We start from the raw sequence: 18,616 nt of genomic DNA on the forward strand, positions 1-18,616 counted from the left end.
TGAATGTTTTTTTTAAACAGCTGGCCCCACCCATTCATCGGTACCAGGCGGGCCCCTGCAGGGCCAAGTCCAGCCTTGATGTGGCGGAGGAGCCGGGGAGGCTGGGCAGCAGGCTGTGCTGGGTGGGGCCAATTGCCCACAGCTGGCCTGGTGGGGAGGCTTTTGGTGGTGTTGCTAGGCAACCTGGGTAATTGGAGAGGCCGGATTGGGCTGCTGGGCCACAGAGATTAACAGCCTCCTTCATCTCGCTGCAGACCGTCATTATGCCCGGTCCAGAGGCCTGCAGCAACCTCTTTGTGGTTATAGCCTGAAAGGATGCTTTTTTAGCTACAGAAATTAAGAACTGGCTTTTCAATATTATGGGTTTGTGGTTGTGGTTGTTTTCTTTTTGCTACATCTCTGCGGATACACTTGGAATAAAAAGGCAAAGATTTAAAAACAAAAAATGCCTTCACAGACCCTCATCCCCAAAAGTTTTCCTTTTCTCTGAAGCAAAGCACATTTGCCCTCAATATCGAGGACAACTAAGGTAGGGACACTGTGTCTCCTGTGGTCTCGCCATGGCCCGCTCTGAAGTAAAAGCTTCTTCCTTGGAACCTCACCGATGGGCTGTGGTTCAGGGTAGGGGGCCTCTCAGCAGGAGAGTTTCTTTGGGACCTTCCCATCCAAAGACAATCACCATACCTCCCCTTTCCATTCTATAGAACCACTCTCACTTATTTGATCTTGGTGGATCCTTCTATCTGCCCTGTGAAGAAGACATCATTATTGTTCCCATTTTACAGAGGAACAACTGAGGCAAAAAGGGCATCCATGATCACATACCTAGTGACCGCAGAGCCAGGGTAAAACCCAGTAATCTGAGACTAGAACCTGGGCTCTCCACCATGCCACATGACCTGCCCACAGAGCTATTTAACATATGACATATATTTATGTACCCTTGTATAATAGTAATAATAGTAATGATAATGTGCACTGGGGTAGAAGACAAAGAAATTACATCCTAGGTCTCTTTCTGTTTTCCATTTTTTTTCCCCCTTTGGTGAGACAGAGTTTCACTCTGTCACTCAAGCTAGAGTGCAAGGCCGGACACGGTGGCTCACCCCTGTAATCCTAGCACTCTGGGAGGCTGAGGCGGGAGGATTGCTCAAGGTCAGGAGTTCGAAACTAGCCTGAGCAAGAGCGAGACCCCGTCTCTATTATAAATAGAAAGAAATTAATTGACCAACCAAAAATATATATACAAAAAATTAGGCCGGGCGTGGTGGCTCACGCCTGTAATCCTAGCACTCTGGGAGGCCGAAGTGGGCGGATTGCTCATGGTCAGGAGTTCGAAACCAGCCTGAGCAAGAGTGAGACCCCGTCTCTCCTATAAATAGAAAGAAAATTAATTGGCCAACTAATATATATAGAAAAAAAAAATTAGCCGGGCATAGTGGCGCATGCCTGTAGTCCCAGCTACTCGGGAGGCTGAGGCAGCAGGATCGCTTGAACCCAGGAGTTTGAGGTTGCTGTGAGCCAGGCTGACGCCACGGCACTCACTCTAGCCTGGGCAACAAAGTGAGACTCTGTCTCAAAAAAAAAAAAAAAATTAGCCGGGCATGGTGGCGCATGCCTGTAGTCCCAGCTACTCGGGAGGCTGAGGCAGCAGGATTGCTTGAGCCCAGGAGTTTGAGGTTGCTGTGAGCTAGGCTGACGCCACGGCACTCACTCTAGCCTGGACAACAAAGTGAGACTCTGTCTCAAAAAAAAAAAAAAAAAAAAAAGGCTAGAGTGCAGTGGCCTGATCATACCTCACTGCAGCCTCTAAAACTCCTGGGTTCAAGTGATCCTCCTGCCTCATCCTTCCTAGTAGCTGGGACTACAGGCACATACCACCATACCCTGCTAATTTTTCTTAGTTTTTGTAGAGATGAGCTCTTGCTATGTTGCCCAGGCTGGTCTCAAACTCCTGGGCTCAAGTGATCCTCCTACCTCAGCCTCCCAAAGCACTGGGATCATAGGCATCAGCCACCGCACCTGGCACATCCTGGATCTTGTACTATTCTCAACACCTCATCCTTGTTGATTGTGATTGAGCTTTTGGAGCTGTGTCCTGTGCCCTAAGGGATGCAGTCTGAAAGAATTCCCAAAGACAAACACAGGGCTGAGGTAAGTTAACAGACCCAGCACACCAGAGCACAGAGCTGAAGGAAAACACGACCCTGAGCCGCCTCCTCCTCAATTCAAGGAAGATTGGCTCAGTCCCCTAAGTAAAGAGACAAAATCATTGCTTTCATTCAATACTTGTAGGTATTTTTCCAAAAAGTCTTTCACTGCCTCATCTAGAATATTTTTTCAATAGTGATCCATTGATAATGACCAACTGTTCTAGCTTGCACAGGACTAGGAGTTTCTTGGGATATAGGACTTTCAGTGCTAAAATCAGGGCAAATCAAGGATAGTTGGTCACCCTATCATGGACCACCTATATCACAATCATGTGATATGTTAGACAATGAAGGCTGGTTCTAATCCTAAGGCAGTGGTTCTTAACCCCAGCCATACATCAGAATCATCCAAGCTCATCCCAGATCCATGGAATCAGGGTCTCTGGGGCTTGGGCCTGGCACTGATATCTTGTAATAATGCAGCCACGACTAAAACTTTCTGCCATAGAGATTTGAATGCAAAGAATCTGGGCTCAGGTTTTGCCCAGGAATTCACATGAATTTTTAACAGCTCCCAGGGGATTCTTATGCACACCATGTTTTGATAACCAATGAATGCTTATGTGATCTGTGCATTCATGGGTAAGCATTCCCTGAATGCCTTGTATGTGTTAGGCTCTGGGAACACACAGAAAAAAAAAAAGAAGAAGAAGGAGAAGAAACCACCTCCTGTTCCAGACCCTCCCTATTCAGTGGGGAATAAAGACCTATAAATTGTCCCAACATAGTATACTGTGATTTAGATTTAAAAGTGGGTCAGCACCATCAGGGTGGTTATGGCTATTCAGTTTCCAGAAGGCTGGTGTGGTAGACTAAAGATGGAACATATAATTTGCCATTCCTTCCACTGAGAGATAGGGTTTGTTTCCCCTCTCCTTAAATCTAGGCCAGCCCTGTGACTGGTTTTGACCTACATGACGTGGCAGAAGTAGTGCTGAGTACTTGCCAAGGCCAGACTGTAGAGATATGCAGCCCTCCCTTTTGCTCCTTTGGGAATGCTCCCTCTTTGAAGCCTGACTTTGTATAAGAAGGTTGACTATCTGGAGGCCACCATGCTATGAGGAAGTCCAGGCTACCCACATGGACAGAGAAGCCATGTAGAAGAGCACCAAGGGGCCAGACCTGTGAATGAAACTTTCTTGGCCTTCCAGCCTACCTCATCCACCAGCTGAATATAGCCAAGTAAATGACCCCAGCTGATACTACTTGGAGCAGGAGAACTGCTCAGCTGAGCCCTTCCCAAATTCCTGACCCACAGAATCATGACAAAATAAGATGGTGGTGGTTTTAAGTCACTAAATTTTGGAGGGATTTGTTATACAGCAATAGCTACCAACACACCTCATCAGAACCAGAAGACAGAATGACATCTCATACCATTCTGACTTTCCATTAATAGTGTTCACCTTTGTATCCTTCCATAGATTGCAAATGTCTCACCCGAAATAGCCTCCTACATCAGCCTCCACCTCTGTTTTTACTCCTGCCTCTCCCTCCAAAACAAAACAAAACAAAACTGCAAGTCAGAATGTATCAACTCTCTTTTTACAATCCTACAACGGTTTCCGACAGTCTTTTAGATAAATACAAGATCCTTATCATAGCTGATAAGATCCTGCATGAACTAGCTCCTGCCTTCTTTATGGAATTCAGCTTCTACCACTCACCCCCAACATCTCCCTGCTACAGCCACAAGGACTTCTTTCTATTCCTGGAACACACCAAACTCTGTCCTGCCTCCAGGTCTTTGCACTTGTTCCTTCTACCTGGTCTTCCCAGCCCCAACTCTAACACATACACACACACAAGACTGGCTCCTTCGTCACCCACAGCACCACCCTGGGAAGTCTTCCCTGCCCACGCCTTCTTCCACGCCCGGATACTCTATCACACTTCCTTGCTTATTTGCTCCCAGCACTTATCACTATCTAAAAATATCTAGTTTACATATTCTCTGTCTCTTCCTACTAGACTATAAGCTCCAGAAAAGTAGGAAATGTTTAGTTTATGTTCCATCTGCACCCCAGCGTCCACCATAGTGCCTAGCAGAGAATAGGGGCCCAGTAAGTGTTTGCTGAATGAACCATCAAATGAACGAAGAAGGAAGGAAGGAAGCAAGGAGGAAGTATGAAATAATGAAAAGAGCTCTGGCATTACAGGAGTCAGAAAGCCCTGGCTCTTGCTCCAATTCTGCCCCTGCTTGCCTATGGACCAGTCACTTCACCTCACCTAATCAGGAATCTCATCCCCAGTAAGCACATGGCTGGTGATGTTTGCGTGTACCATATACCAGAAGTCTTCACATTTTTTTTTATTGAACCCCTAAAAGAATTTTGAAGAAGCTACGTCCCCTCTCACACATTTTTAAGTTAATAACTAAAACTATTTTTACAAGTTAAAATCGGTTCCAAGACCAAATTTTCTGGCATAGTCTTTGATAGAGATATGCTTTATATATATTTCCACCCAAACCTTGGAGCTACAGATTTAGCTTGTTCAGTTTATGGAAAATGTCTACCATATAATCCTGTTAGCAAAGCCAGTCCTCACTGTCAAACCAATCAGCCAAATCAGACTGATTTTCTGTCTGTGAGAAAATCCAGCTTCATCTTTTAAAAGTTCTATACATGTGTTACTTTGCATCCCCATGACAACTGGCTCATGTCTCAATTCTAATTTTACAATACTTAGATAAAGAGCTAAAGCACCTAAGTTTAATGTAGAGTAGCATAATGGCTAAGAGCACGAGTTCTAGAGGAATTCAAAGGTGCTTGAGTTCAAATTCAGATTTCACCACTTCATGCCTCTGGGACCTTGGGCAACTTATTAAACCTCTTGGTGCTTTGGGAACCTCTTCTGTAAAAGGAAGATGGTATTACTTTATAAATTCAGTATGAGTATTACATTAATTTATGATCTATAAAACCCTTACAACACTATCTGGCACATAATTAGCATTAAACAAGTATTTAAAAAAATTTTTTTAGAGACAAATTTCACTCTGTCGCGCAAACCGTAATGCAGTGGCATAATCGTTGCTGACTGTAACCTAGAACTCCAGGGCTCAAGCAATCCTCCCACCTCGGCCTCCCAAGTAGCTAGGATTACAGGAGCTCACCACCACAGCTGGCCAATTTTTTTTTTTAGTTTTTGTAGTGACAGAATCTCAATGTGTTGCCCAGGCTGGTCTCAAACTCTTGGCCTCAAGTGACCCTCCCACTTCGGCCTCCTAACATGCTGGAATTACAGGCATGAGCCACCACACTGGGTCCTAAACAAGTATTTTTAAATAAAATAAATATTATGAATCTGTATTGAGTCACAGCTCCCTTCTGTTTATCTTACTCAATCTCTCTTTGCCTGCTCTCTCTTAAGATCAGAGCATTCTCCAGTTGTCCTTTTGGACAACACACCCTAGAAAGATTCAGGATGGACAGAGGTGTGAAAAAGGGAAACAATTTAGGCAAGAGGGAGTACCTGCAGAAGCTGAGGATCTGGAAACTGATTCCTTTAATGCTGTCCATGCCCATGCACCCCAGTTCTAGGCCCACTGGTGGATTGGACACACCCTTGATGGGCATGTCCGGAGCTAGGTATAATTCCTGGCACTCCATCTCTATCTCTCCGACATAATAAATCACAAGAGATTGCAAGTTAGCAAGCAGCATATGCTTAAATTTGTTCCAAATTACACAAATGTAAAACATTCGTAAATTTCAGAACCTTTCTTAATGCGGCTCATGCTGCCGTGCCCACCCCTCCGTGCACTCTCCCATTCACTCAACATTTCAAAACTTTTATTAGGCAGGACAACTAGTTGCCACCCAGTGTACAGCTAAGGGCAAAGTCCCAGTGATCAGGACACAGGACAACTCAAGAGGCCCTTCACGAACAATCAATCCATCAAGAAGTCCTAAAAAGGAAGGCTCATTTCTTCAGCTGGGTGGAGACCTCATCAGGCCTGAAAACCTTGGTGTCGTTCCCCTAGACTCCTGTGCATCGGCCACACTTCTGAAATCAGGTGGGATCTCTCCCATTGCTAAATGTCTTCAGCGGATACCCTTGGTATAAAGTCTAGGTTCCTTAACAAGGCACAAGGCATGCAAGGGCCTCATGACCTGAGCCCTGCCTATTTATCCACACTCCTTTCTTTCCATTCCCCCAAGTACACCCTATACTCTAGGCATGCCTTCAGTTCCAGCTCCCACTCCCCAGCTTTTCATGAGCTCCTCCCTCCGCTAAAACTCCTTTCCTCCCAAATCGTCGTCCCAGGGAAGTCTAACACCCCCTTTAAGACTCTGTCCTTTATGTCTCCTCTGCAAAGCCTTATCAAGAATCCACCTGGTGCCTGGCATCGTGCTGGGCACTGAGAATACAGTGGAGAGAGCAAAGCAGATGTGGTGGAATTAAATGCCTCTCTTGGTCCCATCAGCAACCTCTGCTTATGTCTAGGGAATCATTGTCTTCTTCGTATTATAACTATCTCCCCTACAAGGCTATGAGCATCCCCAGGCCAGGACTTCTGTTTTATTCATCTTTGAATCCCTATTACCAGTCAATGGAATACATCAATTAATATTTGTCAGATTCGGCCGGGCGCTGTGGCTCACGCCTGTAATCCTAGCTCTTGGGAGGCCGAGGCGGGCGGATTGCTCAAGGTCAGGAGTTCAAAACCAGCCTGAGCAAGAGCGAGACCCCGTCTCTACTATAAATAGAAAGAAATTAATTGGCCAACTGATATATATATAAAAAATCAGCCGGGCATGGTGGCGCATGCCTGTAGTCCCAGCTACTCGGGAGGCTGAGGCAGAAGGATCGCTTGAGCCCAGGAGTTTGAGGTTGCTGTGAGCTAGGCTGACGCCACGGCACTCACTCTAGCCTGGGCAACAAAGCGAGGCTCTGTCTCAAAAAAAAAAAAAAAAAAAAAAAATATTTGTCAGATTCATTTACTCACGAAGGATTCATCAAACATTTTTGTACCAGGTGCTGTACCAGGTGTTGTACAGGGATGTACAAGGTGCTGGTTATACAACTATGAACTAACAGCCATCATCCCTGCCTTCTTGAAACCTTTCCCTCTCATGGGACAAACAGAGCCTTGGATTGAATGAAAAGATGAATGAATGAAGAAATCAGAGAAGTAGTATGCTAGATTTGAATCTGGGTCCATTACTTATTAGCCATGTTACCTTACACAAATCCCTTAACCTGTTTGTATCATCATTTCCTCATCTGTAAAAATAGGGATGACAATAGTAATATGAACAGGATTTTTGATTAAATGAGATAATGCATTTAAAAACCCTTAACCTGAGGCCATGGTTTTAGAAACTGGTAGTTCTCACCACTTGCTCAGTGTTGAGTGTCCAAATTGAGAAACATAGCAGGCGTCTGGACCCAGCCCTGGTCCAGGGTTTTTAACCTCACACCAGCAGCTGGGCCTTTCCTATTCAGCCCTGTCCCCGCTCTTCCCTGGCCTCCCTCTCTGGTCATCATGTCTCCTTCACTGCTCAGTTCTATGTTTACAAGTCTGCTTAAGGGCTTTCAAAGCTAGGGATTGCCTTATATATCTTTACAAGCCTAAAGTGAAGGAAGTGCCAGCTAGGGACAGGCTTGGCAAGAAGGGGAGTAAAGAGGAAGGGGAGAGCACAGGTGTTTAGTGAGGTCCCACTGTGAGCCTGGAGCCCAGCTTGGTGCTTGACTTGCTTGCATTGTTTCCTGTCATTTTAAGCCAGGTGAGACAGCACACACCTGTAGGCACCTGTAGTCCCTCAGGAGGCCAAAGCAGGAGGATCAGGAGTTTGACACTGTAGTACGCCTGCAAACAGCCAGCTTGGGCAACATAGTGAGACCCCATTTTACAGATGAGGGAACTGAGGCTCAGGAAGTAAACAGGAGACATGGGATATGAATCCAAGCTTCTCTGTGACTCCAAAATAATTTTCCGCTATGCCATGCTGCCCACCAGCTTGTATATGATATTAAATGCTTATGGAATAAATTTCAGTTTTCTTATTCCCAAGAGGGGCAGAAATTGTGCAGACCTGCCTGCCACCCAGAGAATCCAGGCACATACTTAAATAAATGAATAATCACAACTGGATGAATGAGTGACCATCCCTCTGATAGTCACACCAGGAAGGAGGAAGCAATAACCCCAGGGGAGCTGCCTTTCGGGAGGCAGCAGAAACTGTCTCCTCCAGTGCCCAGGTGGGCAAAGCAGGAGGGCTAGGAACTGACTGAGCTGGAGGTAGAAAATATTGGCGGGGGAGCGTTTGGGGGGGGGGTGCCGGGGAGAATGTGATGGAGGGAAAGAAAGCCAGTGATTGAACAGGGCAGGAAGCTGTGGGAGACAGCGCCTGACTCCTGCCCCAACATGCCATCAACTTTTAAAATGAAAGTTGCAGGATCCACACAGACACTCCAGGAAGTTCCGAAGGAGCACCCCATGATCCCTGCCTCCATCCCAAGACCTCCAGCATCTGTTACCAGGCGCTCCCTGCTGACCCCAGCACCCTCCCACCCACGCCCAGCACCCACATCTTACCTCTTAACTCGGGAGGCCAAGGCAGGGGCGTCCCAGGCAGCACGGGCTGGTCCCCGTGTTCCAGGCGTCCTGGGCCAAGGGGCTGCCTGCTGCTGTGAAGCTCCCGCCCTGCCAGGCGCTCCTCCCCAATCTACAATTGTCCCGACAGGTTCCCAACACGCCCACCCCTGGGGGAGGAAGCCTGAGGAAATTCCCTCCCAGCCGGAGGCCGGGCCTGGCCGGGCCAGCCTGCTTGGCAGCCTTGCTCTTGGGCTGGCCCTGGATGAATGAGTCCTCCTCCTCCACTGCTTGGGTCTGAGCCAGGGAGCCTGTGACAACCTCTCTTCTCTTTCTCCAGGGCACTGAACTCCATTCCTCCTCCAAGTCCTCCCCTCCTGCTCCATGTCTGGGTCCCCTGCCTTCCACTCTCAGCTCTCTGGGGGTAGGCCTCACCAGGGTGGTGTCTATCACTCTGAATTTGGTTGTCCTCTGGTGGGGAGCCAGGCCTGGTACTTGGCACCAGGGTGGGGTGACTCGATGACCCTCAGGCTTAGTCACAAGCCCTGTGGGCTCTGTCCATCAAACTCGTTATACCTTGGCCCCTGGTGAAATAGGTTCGCCAGTTCTGATTATTCATTCAGTGCAATAAGTAGCCTTGTGCTAGGCCCTGAGAATGAAGAGGTGGATTAACATGGTCCCTGCCCTCCCACTCTCCTAGGACCGCAAATAATGAAGGACTGCAGTAGATGATTGCCCAAGATTGGGGGCAGCAGGAGCCAGGGAAGACTCTCCCTGTGTGGGAGGGTTCTGGAAAAGCTCCAGAGGAAATGACATACGAGAAGGACTTTTACAAGATGAACAGGAGTTCTCCAAAACTGTAAAGGGGGAGGGAGCACAAGCTGACGGAAGAGGCCGCAAAGGAACAGGCTCTGGCAAGAACCACTAAAAGTGCAGACTTGTAAGTGAGGAGTGTCAGATCAGGAAAGGCCTTGTGTATTTTGCTAAAGGACTTGAACTTTATCCTGTGGGTTCAGGTTTGGGATTGGAGAGTCACAGAAAGGTTTTAAACAAGGGACACAAAGTCTCAGGTTGCATTTAAAATAGATCGCTGAGGGCTGCAATGTACAAAAGGGTTGAAGGGAGCAAGATTAGAGGCAAGAAGCCCAGCCAGGCTACCGCTGGAGGCAGGCAGTCTGTAATGGCTTTCCCAGGGCACTGGCCGGTGTGCAGGAGCAGAGAGGAAGGGACACATTCAAGAGATGTTTAAAAGCCGGGCGTGGTGGCTCACGCCTGTAATCCTAGCACTCTGAGAGACCCAGGAGGGTGGATTGCTCGAGGTCAGTAGTTCAAAACCAGCCTGAGCAAGAGCGAGACCCCGTCTCTACTATAAGTAGAAAGAAATTAATTGGCCAACTAATATATATAGAAAAAATTAGCCGGGCATGGTGGCGCGTGCCTGTAGTCCCAGCTACTCGGGGGGCTGAGGCAGCAGGATTGCTTGAGCCCAAGAGTTTGAGGTTGCTGTGAGCTACGCTGATGCCACGGCACTCACTCTAACCTGGGCAACAAAGTGAGACTCTGTTTCAAAAAAAAAAAAAGAGAGAGAGATGTTTAAGTGGGTAGCACTGATAAGACTTAATGAGTAAAGGAGGAGTCTACAATGAACCTGAGGTTTCCAAGCTGAGTAGCTAGCTTGATCGTGGTGGGCACAAGCAGGATGGGGGAAATCAGGAGGAAAAGCAACTTGGGGGAAAATGAATTCTGTTCTGGACTTGTTGAGTCTGGGGCAGTTGTGGAGATGTTCAGGAGCGCTGCTCCAGGGAGAGATGTGAGTGATGTACCAGCATATTCAACTTGACTGGAAGAAAATTTCATGACGGGACTATTTATAAAGATCTGAGGAGGGTAAAGGAAGCCGTTGGTTTGGCCCAAAAGGCAGGACATCTCAAAGCATGGCCCTACAGGTGATAGGTGGGTCTAAGGATTATTTGATTTGTGATTGGTTAAAGAAATGAAGCTTTGTCTAAAGGCTTGGAACATTCTGAGTTAAGGTAAGGAAGTCTGGTAATCAGAGACACACCCCGGGAGGCATGTCTGATCTACCTTCTCATGGCCAGCACCTCAGCTTTCGGGCATTGCTGGGGTCCCCTTGGCCAAGAGGGGGTCCATTGAGTCAGCTGGGGGGGTGGGAGATCTTAAGATTTTATTTTGGTTCACAGTCTGAAGGGGCAAGGAGAAGAAGCACTATTCACTGACAACGGTGAGAGCTCTCAGAGCTGACAGAGCTGTAGTTGGAGCAGAAAGGGAGCTGGAGGACAAACACCCCAGCACTTTCTACCCCCTCCAGTAGCCAGAGGGCAAAGTCAGTGCAGTCCACAGGGGTCAGTGCCTCAAGGCACAGACAGCCGGAAAAAAGAGATTTAAGAGTCACAATGGCCACTGAAGCTGAGGGAGTGGATGAGGTCACCTAGGGAGAGAAATTAGAGAAAGAAAAAAGGAGGATCTAAGACAGCACTCTAGGGAGTGAGCCCTTCCTGTCCCTGTTCTAAAGGGTCACAGCTGACACCCCTACAACAAAAGGCAGGTTAACAAGAGGAAAGCATAACAGGTTTATTACATGTGTACACGTGCACCGGAGTCACGGAAAATAGGAACTCAAAGGAGGGCAGATGGTTGATCCTGAAATATCTTCTTCACTGGGGAGAGGGGAGACGGAGATTGTAGGAGTTAATGATTTTCAAGGGAAATGAATGATTCCAAAGAACTAAGGACTGGAACTAAGTTTCTCTGGACTCTGGGGGAGGTGGTGAGACAGGGTATGGGGCAGCCCAGGGAGGAAAGCATGCCCAGCTAAGGCTGTCTGGTCATGCAGATGAAAACATCTCAGGAAATCCCCTGAGCTGCCCTCAGGAAGAACCGAGGGAGCCTGGGCTGGAGTTAATCCTTCCTAGACTGGACAGGAGAGTGGCCTCCAAGGGAGCCTGGCTGTTTATTTCCCCAGTGTAAATTTTTCTCTGCAGATGTAAATCTCCTCCACAAAAGGCAGCTTTCCAGGGCTATTCCTGTCTGCTCGCCATCTGAATAGCCATCTCAAAATATGTCAAAGAAGTATATTTTAGGGTGAAATATTTTTGGTTTCCTTGAACACCAATGAGGGCAGAGAGTAAGGAGCAAGGGAAAGGGAAAAGAAAGGCCAGAACTGAGAGCCAGGCACACTGTGCCCACAGAGATAGGGCAGGGAGGCAGGACTCAGATGACTACTGCTGGGGACAGAGTGTCTGGTTGAAGGGGGAGGCCGGGGGACACCCTGAGACACCAGAGACAGGCAGGGGAGGCTTTTTATAGGGAGCTCATACCTCCCTCTGGTGTAGGGAGCTGCACCCCACCCCCATTTTCTAGCTAAGGTAGGTGTCAAGGTTACCTGCTAGGAGTTAGAGGAGAGAATTTGGGTGAAAGATTTAAGAAAACTGTCAACTGCTGGGGGGGGAACCGGTGAGAGGAAAGAAAAGTGACAAAGCAAGCTAGAGGCTCACGGAGGGATGCCAAGAAGCTAATCAGGATGGCACAGACCAACAAGGAGGCAAGAATGAGGGGCCCTCAAGGAGAGAGAGACTAGGGAAATCAGGTCCTGTCCAGAGTGATATGTTAGTAAGATCAGTGCAACGTGAATGCCACCAACAGCGGTTCAGCTGCCGCACTGGCAATGGCTTTCACATAAGATGGAAAATGTCTACAGAAAGAAGGTACCACTCAAAAGAGCTGTCAGCGGCAGGCAAGTGCAGAGAGCGTCAGGACGCAAACACCAGTGGTGCTGGGTCACAGAACTGTACAGGGGAAGGCGGCAGTGCCAGGTCATCTCTAGTGTCCAGTTATCCCCGGCTGTCAGAGGTACCACTCACTAGTCCACCCCTCCAGCTGACCTTCCTTGTCATGATTTCATGCTCAACAAGCTGCTTCCTAATTGTGATTCAGCTTCCTAAGCTGTGTGATCTCAGGGAGACAGGGTGTCTGCCCACACCTAATGCACGCACAACTTAGGGAGCTCTTAGAGGGCAAAGCCTGTCTTATTTATCTCTGTATCCCCAGCACCCAGAACAGGGTTTGGCATCAAATTTGGCTCTAAAAGGTGTTTGTGGCCAGCATTGGATGGCTGGGGCCCAGGAGTTTGAGGTTGCTGTGTGCTATGATGATGCCACTGCACTCTAGCCTGGACAACAGAGCACGACCTTGTCTGAAAAAAAAAAAAAAAAAAGATATTTGCAAAGCAGATCCAGAGGAGGCTGATATGCCCTTAAATATTTATAAATTAATAAATTCTCATTTATAACTTGTACATCACTAGCCGGGGCAACAGAGTGAGACTCTGTCTTAAGAAAAAAAAAAAAGAATTTGTACATCGGATTCTTGTGAACCTCATGAATGTGAATCAGTTCTGAGACACTGACAAGCTCACATTTCTAAGTTTGCAAAATTCAGAGCTTGACCCTGAATGTGGGTGAATTCACCAAGATCATTTTTCTTTGGAGCCAGTGAACAGTCTTCTCATTTGCAATGCTGCCCCACCAAGCACCAGCCCTGTCCATCCAACCAACATCACAAGGCTCAGAGGGCCCATTGGAAATCTTCATTTGAAATTTCTGCAAAGGCTGAGGTGGGAGGATCCCTTGAAGTCAGGAGTTCAAGACTAGCCAGAGCAAGAGTGAGACCCCATCTCTACTGAAAATAGAAAAAATTAGCCGGGTGTGGTGGCATGTGCTTGTAATCCCAGCTACTTGGGAGGCTGAGGCAGGAAGATTGCTTGAGCCCAGGAATTGGAGGTTGCTGTGAGTTAGGCTGATGCCACAGCACTCTAGCTGGAGCAACAGAGCAAGACTCTGTTTCAAAAAAAAATTTCTGCATATGGTTGTGCAGCTTTTTGTTTTTGTTTTTGTTTTTTTCCTCCAGTAGCTCTAGCTGCTCAGGAAAAGAACAGAGAAGGAGGGTGGTAAGATTGATTCAGATTTGGGAGCTATAGAAATACAAGTGCCAGGTCCCCACAACTCCCTTTCTGTGAAAACTGCCCTTACCCACACCATTCCTCAGGGCTTCAGCTGCCATATGTGTATTCTGCGACCAGCGTTGCTCAGTGATTGGACCAAGAAGGAGGACATTGACCCAGGCCGGGCCAATTAGTTTCCCCTCCCTAAAAATTTGCAACCTCTGCAGATAGACCCTACTCTGTCTTTTCTTGTAGCTGAAACTAAAAGTAGTAAATCTGGGAGTGACAGAGAGTTCTTTGTGTGGAGATGCAAAGTCAGCTAATCTTCATGGCACTCTGAGTTTGCCACCATCACAACACCTACCACAATGTATATAAGTTATCAGTGTCTGTGCCTTTCTCTTTCCCTGGTGAAGGACAGGCCCTGAGATTGTGAGTTCCTCAAGAACAGCATACTTCTCTGTTTCATCTTTGTATTCATGCAATTGCACATAAAATCTGACACAAAGTATAAAACAATAAATGTTTGTTGAATTTTCCAACTGGGGAGCATAAAATGGTTGTAATTCCAAGGTTCCCACCTTCAGCAGAGTGAAGTCTCGCCCGGGCACCAGCAGGTGTTAGGGCACGTCTCTCTGGCTTCTAGCCACCAACGTCCCTGTTTGAATCCTTATCCACAGTGGATAGCGAAACTATAGGTGAGTCACTGGAAATGCGAAAAGTGACCTTGGGAGAGCTCCAAGGCTCCAGGGAGTCAGGACACTCAATGGGAAGCAATATAAACTCCTAGGCTGCAGGAAGTCACTGCCTTAGCCCAGAGTCCCTGGAGCTTGTTTCTCAAAGGCTGGGTTCCCTCCTACATGTGTTAAGTGATGTGCAAATGCACGTATTCCAATAAATTAGCTTTCCTTCTGGATTTTAGCATTATATAGATATCTAATTTAAAGAAATTATGAGTTTTTAAAAATGTATTCTGTTTATTAAATATGATATACTAACAGTTCACAGAAAACCCAATACAGTACACAGAATTCCCCTGGAAAAGAAAAAAAGAAAAAGAAAACCCAGTACAGTAGAACTTATAAACAAAACAACAACAACAACAAAACTAGATAAAATATAAAGAAAAAAAATTTTTTTTGCTTAGATTTACCTTTTATGGATACATAATATTTTATATATTTATGGAGTATGTGTGAGTATTTGTTACAGGGATAGAATGTGTAGTGATCAAGTCAGTGTATTTGAGTTATCCATCACCTTGAGTATTTGTCATTTCTATGTGTTAGAAACATTGCAAATCCTCTCTTCTGGCTACTTTGTTTTTTTTTTTTAATTTTAAAAAAAATTTTTTTTAATAATAAAAATAATTACATTTCTTTTTTTTTTTTAGACAGTTCTCGTTTGTGTCTGTTGTTCTTCTGGCTACTTTGAAATATACAATTTATTGTTGCTAACTATAGCCATCCTACCGTGCTATCAAACATTAGAATGTGTATCTTCTATCTAACTGTATGTTTGCACCCAGAAATCAACCTCTCTTCATCCCCACCCCCCACCAAGAAAATCTTTTTTTTTTTTTGAGTCAGAATCTCACTCTGTTGCCTGGGCTGGAGTGCCATGGCGTCAGCCTAGCTCATAGCAACCTCAAACTCCTGGGCTCAAGTGATCCTCCTTCCTCAGCCTCCTGAGTAGCTGGGACTACAGGCACGCGCCACCATGCCTGGCTAATTATTTTTCTTTATGTTTTTAGTTGGCCAATTAATTTCTTTCTATTTTTAGTAGAGAAGGGGTCTCGCTCTTGCTCAGGCTGGCTTCGAACTCCTAATCCTGAGCAATCCTCCCACCTAGGCCTCCCAGAGAAGAAAATATTTTTAATGCATGACTGACCTTGGCTGGAATGTAAATCATCCCCAGAGAAAACTAAGCAATTGTGAGAGTCAGATTTTCTCTGGGGGCATATTAGGATGCCTAGTGGTCTCAAGCCTGTGATGTCAGGGCCCTGACTGTGAGCAGGGACAAAGGTAAATTCTAGGCCTTAACAAAGCAGGAAGTAGAATTGGAGCACAAACCTGAGCCTCCTCAGCCCCATACCCCTAACTAATACCTTCAGTGGGTAAACTAAAAAGCAAAAACAAAATACTAAGGGGACATACTAATGTGTCTCAAAATAGAAATAGGGATGTGTCTCAGCCTTGGTTCAGAGTAGAGCAAAAAAACAAACAAAAAGTGGACTCTGCTGAGAATTTTCTACTCCATACTACCACTCACATGTATTTAGGTAGAGACATAATCACATTGTCTGTGTAGTTCAAAACACTCCAAGATGAAAAGTCAAAGTGTTTCTGGATTGGTAGTGCCTCTAGGCACCCGGCAGAAGCAGCCTAAACACTCTGGAAGGATGCCACTAAACCCAGACCTCAATGATTTCCTACAAAGTTTCAAGTAGCATGGCTCATAATAAGAAAAAAAAGTATCTCATATATAAGAGCTATGACATTTCAATTAAAAAATTAAAAAGTAAAATATCTCACCACACAAGGAAATAAACCCCTAAAGCAGAAACTACCAACCATTGAACCACACTTATAAAGGTCAGAGATACTGTTATTGTCATATGTTGAATATAATTTAAATATGTTTAGTATGTTGAAATAAATCAGAGGAAATGAAAAACACAACCAAGAAAAAGCTATCAAAGTTAGTCAAGCAGATTTCACAAAGCATCAAACAAAATTGATAAAAATAATAATTGGCATTAAAAACCCATTTGATGGGTTAAATCACAGATTAAAAGTGAGAGAAAAAAATTAGTGTTAGAAGCATGGTATGAAGAAGTTACATAGAGTATAACACAGAAAGAAAGAGATGTCAGAAAGTCATAGATACCTAGACAGACACAAAATAAGAAGAAAATAAAAATTTAAAAAAAACAGAAAGAAAGAGATGGAAAACGCGAAACAGAGATCTAAAAGACACAGAAGCTAAGTGTGGTGGTTCACACCTGTAGTCCCAGCTACTGGGGGAGGAGGAGGCAGAGGCCTGAGGCGGGAGGATGACTAAGTCTAGGAATTCAAGGCTGTAGAGTGCTATGCTCACGCCTGTGAATAGCCACTGTACTCCTGCCTAGGCAACCTAATAAAACCCCATCTCAAAAATGAACAAACAAACAAGACACAGAAGAGATAGTAAGTGCAATGTACATCTAATCAGAGTTCCAGAAGGAGATAACAGAAAGAACAGGGATTAGCCTGGTGTGGTGGTGCACACTTGGATCCAGGCTACTTGGGAGGCTGAGGCAAGGAGGATCACTTTTCTCCCAATTTTTCTGTAAACCTAAAACTGCTCTAAAAAATGTTTATTTGTTTAAAACATATAGGCTTGGTTTTGAAAGTTTCACTAGTTGGCATTTAAAAGTTTCACTAGTTGGCTGCAGTAAGGTATGATGAAGCCACTGCCCTCTAGCCCGGGTGACAGAGGGAGACACTGTCCCAAAAAAAAAAAAGGAAAGAATAGGAGAGACACAATATTTAAGAGATATTTAAAGAGATAATTATAAAAATAATATTTGAGAACCAGGCCAGGCGCAGTGGCTCACGCCTGTAATCCTAGCACTCTGGGAGGCCAAGGGGGTGGATCGCTCAATGTCAGGAGTTCGAAACAGCCTGAGCAAGGGCGAGACCCCACCTCTACTATAAATAGAAAGAAATTAATTGGCCAACTAATATATACAGAAAAAATTAGCCGAGCATGGTGACACATGCCTGTAGTCCCAGCTAATCAGGAGGCTGAGGCAGCAGGATTGCTTGAGCCCAGGAGTTTGAGGTTGCTGTGAGCTAGGCTGATGCCACGGCACTCACTCTAGCCTGGGCAACAAAGTAAGACTCTGTCTCAAAAAAAAAAAAAAAAAAAAAAAATTTCAGAACTGATAAATGACATCAATAATCAGGAATCCGAATGAAGAAAAGTAGGATAAGTAAAAATAAAATCATAACAGTGAAACTTTAAAATACCAAAAACAGCCGGGCGCGGTGGCTCACGCCTGTAATCCTAGCACTCTGGGAGGCCGAGGCAGGAGGATTGCTCGAGTTCAGGAGTTCGAAACCAGCCTGAGCAAGAGCAAAACCCCGTCTCTACTACAAATAGAAATAAATTAATTGGCCAACTAATATATATAGAAAAAAATTAGCCGGGCATGGTGGCGCATGCCTATAGTCCCAGCTACTTGGGAGGCTGAGGCAGAAGGATCGCTTGAGCCCAGGAGTTTGAGGTTGCTGTGAGCTAGGCTGATACCACAGCACTCACTCTAGCCTGGGCAACAAAGTGAGACTCTGTCTCAAAAAATAATAATAATAATAAAATAAAATAAAATACCAAAAACAAAGACTTTAAAAGCAGAGTCCACCGAATTGTACACTTAAAAATTGTTAAAATTCACTCTGGGAGGCCAAGGCGGATGGATTGCTCAAGGTCAGGAGTTCGAAACCAGCCTGAGCAAGAGCAAGACCCCATCTCTACTATAAATAGAAAGAAATTAATTGGCCAACTAATACATATAGGAAAAATTAGCCAGGCATGGTGGCGCATGCCGGTAGTCCCAGCCACTCAGGAGGCTGAGGCAGAAGAATTGCTTGAGCCCAGGAATTTGAGGTTGCTGTGAGCTAGGCTGACACCACAACACTCACTCTAGCCTGGGCAACAAAGTGAGACTCTGCCTCAAAAAAAAAAAATTGTTAAAATGATAAATTTCATGTTATGTATATTTTATCACACACATGCACACACACACAAAGTTATGGAAAATGTACACAGGTCAGCAGTCCTAAGTTCAAACTTTAGTTCTCTTTGTATCTTGTGGCATAAGAAGCTTCAATATTGTGATCTCAGTCAGGCAGCACC

At 45.6% G+C, this 18,616-nt stretch overlaps 1 protein-coding gene across 2 annotated transcripts in view; it reads right to left on the bottom strand.

Moving 5' to 3' along the window:
- The window catches only part of RHBDL2 (rhomboid like 2), a 42,988-nt gene extending 34,090 nt beyond the window's left edge, over nt 1-8,898 (bottom strand). The window contains exon 1 of one of the 2 annotated variants that reach the window (XM_075996844.1): nt 8,761-8,898. The gene's annotated coding sequence lies outside the window, so the exon portion shown is untranslated. The remainder of the gene's footprint in view (nt 1-8,760) is intronic. The other variant, XM_075996846.1, reaches the window with a different exon arrangement.
- Nucleotides 8,899-18,616: the final 9,718 nt, after the last annotated feature.

This window comes from Microcebus murinus, chromosome 2, assembly GCF_040939455.1.
Source record: "Microcebus murinus isolate Inina chromosome 2, M.murinus_Inina_mat1.0, whole genome shotgun sequence".
Lineage (NCBI taxonomy): Eukaryota > Metazoa > Chordata > Mammalia > Primates > Cheirogaleidae > Microcebus > Microcebus murinus.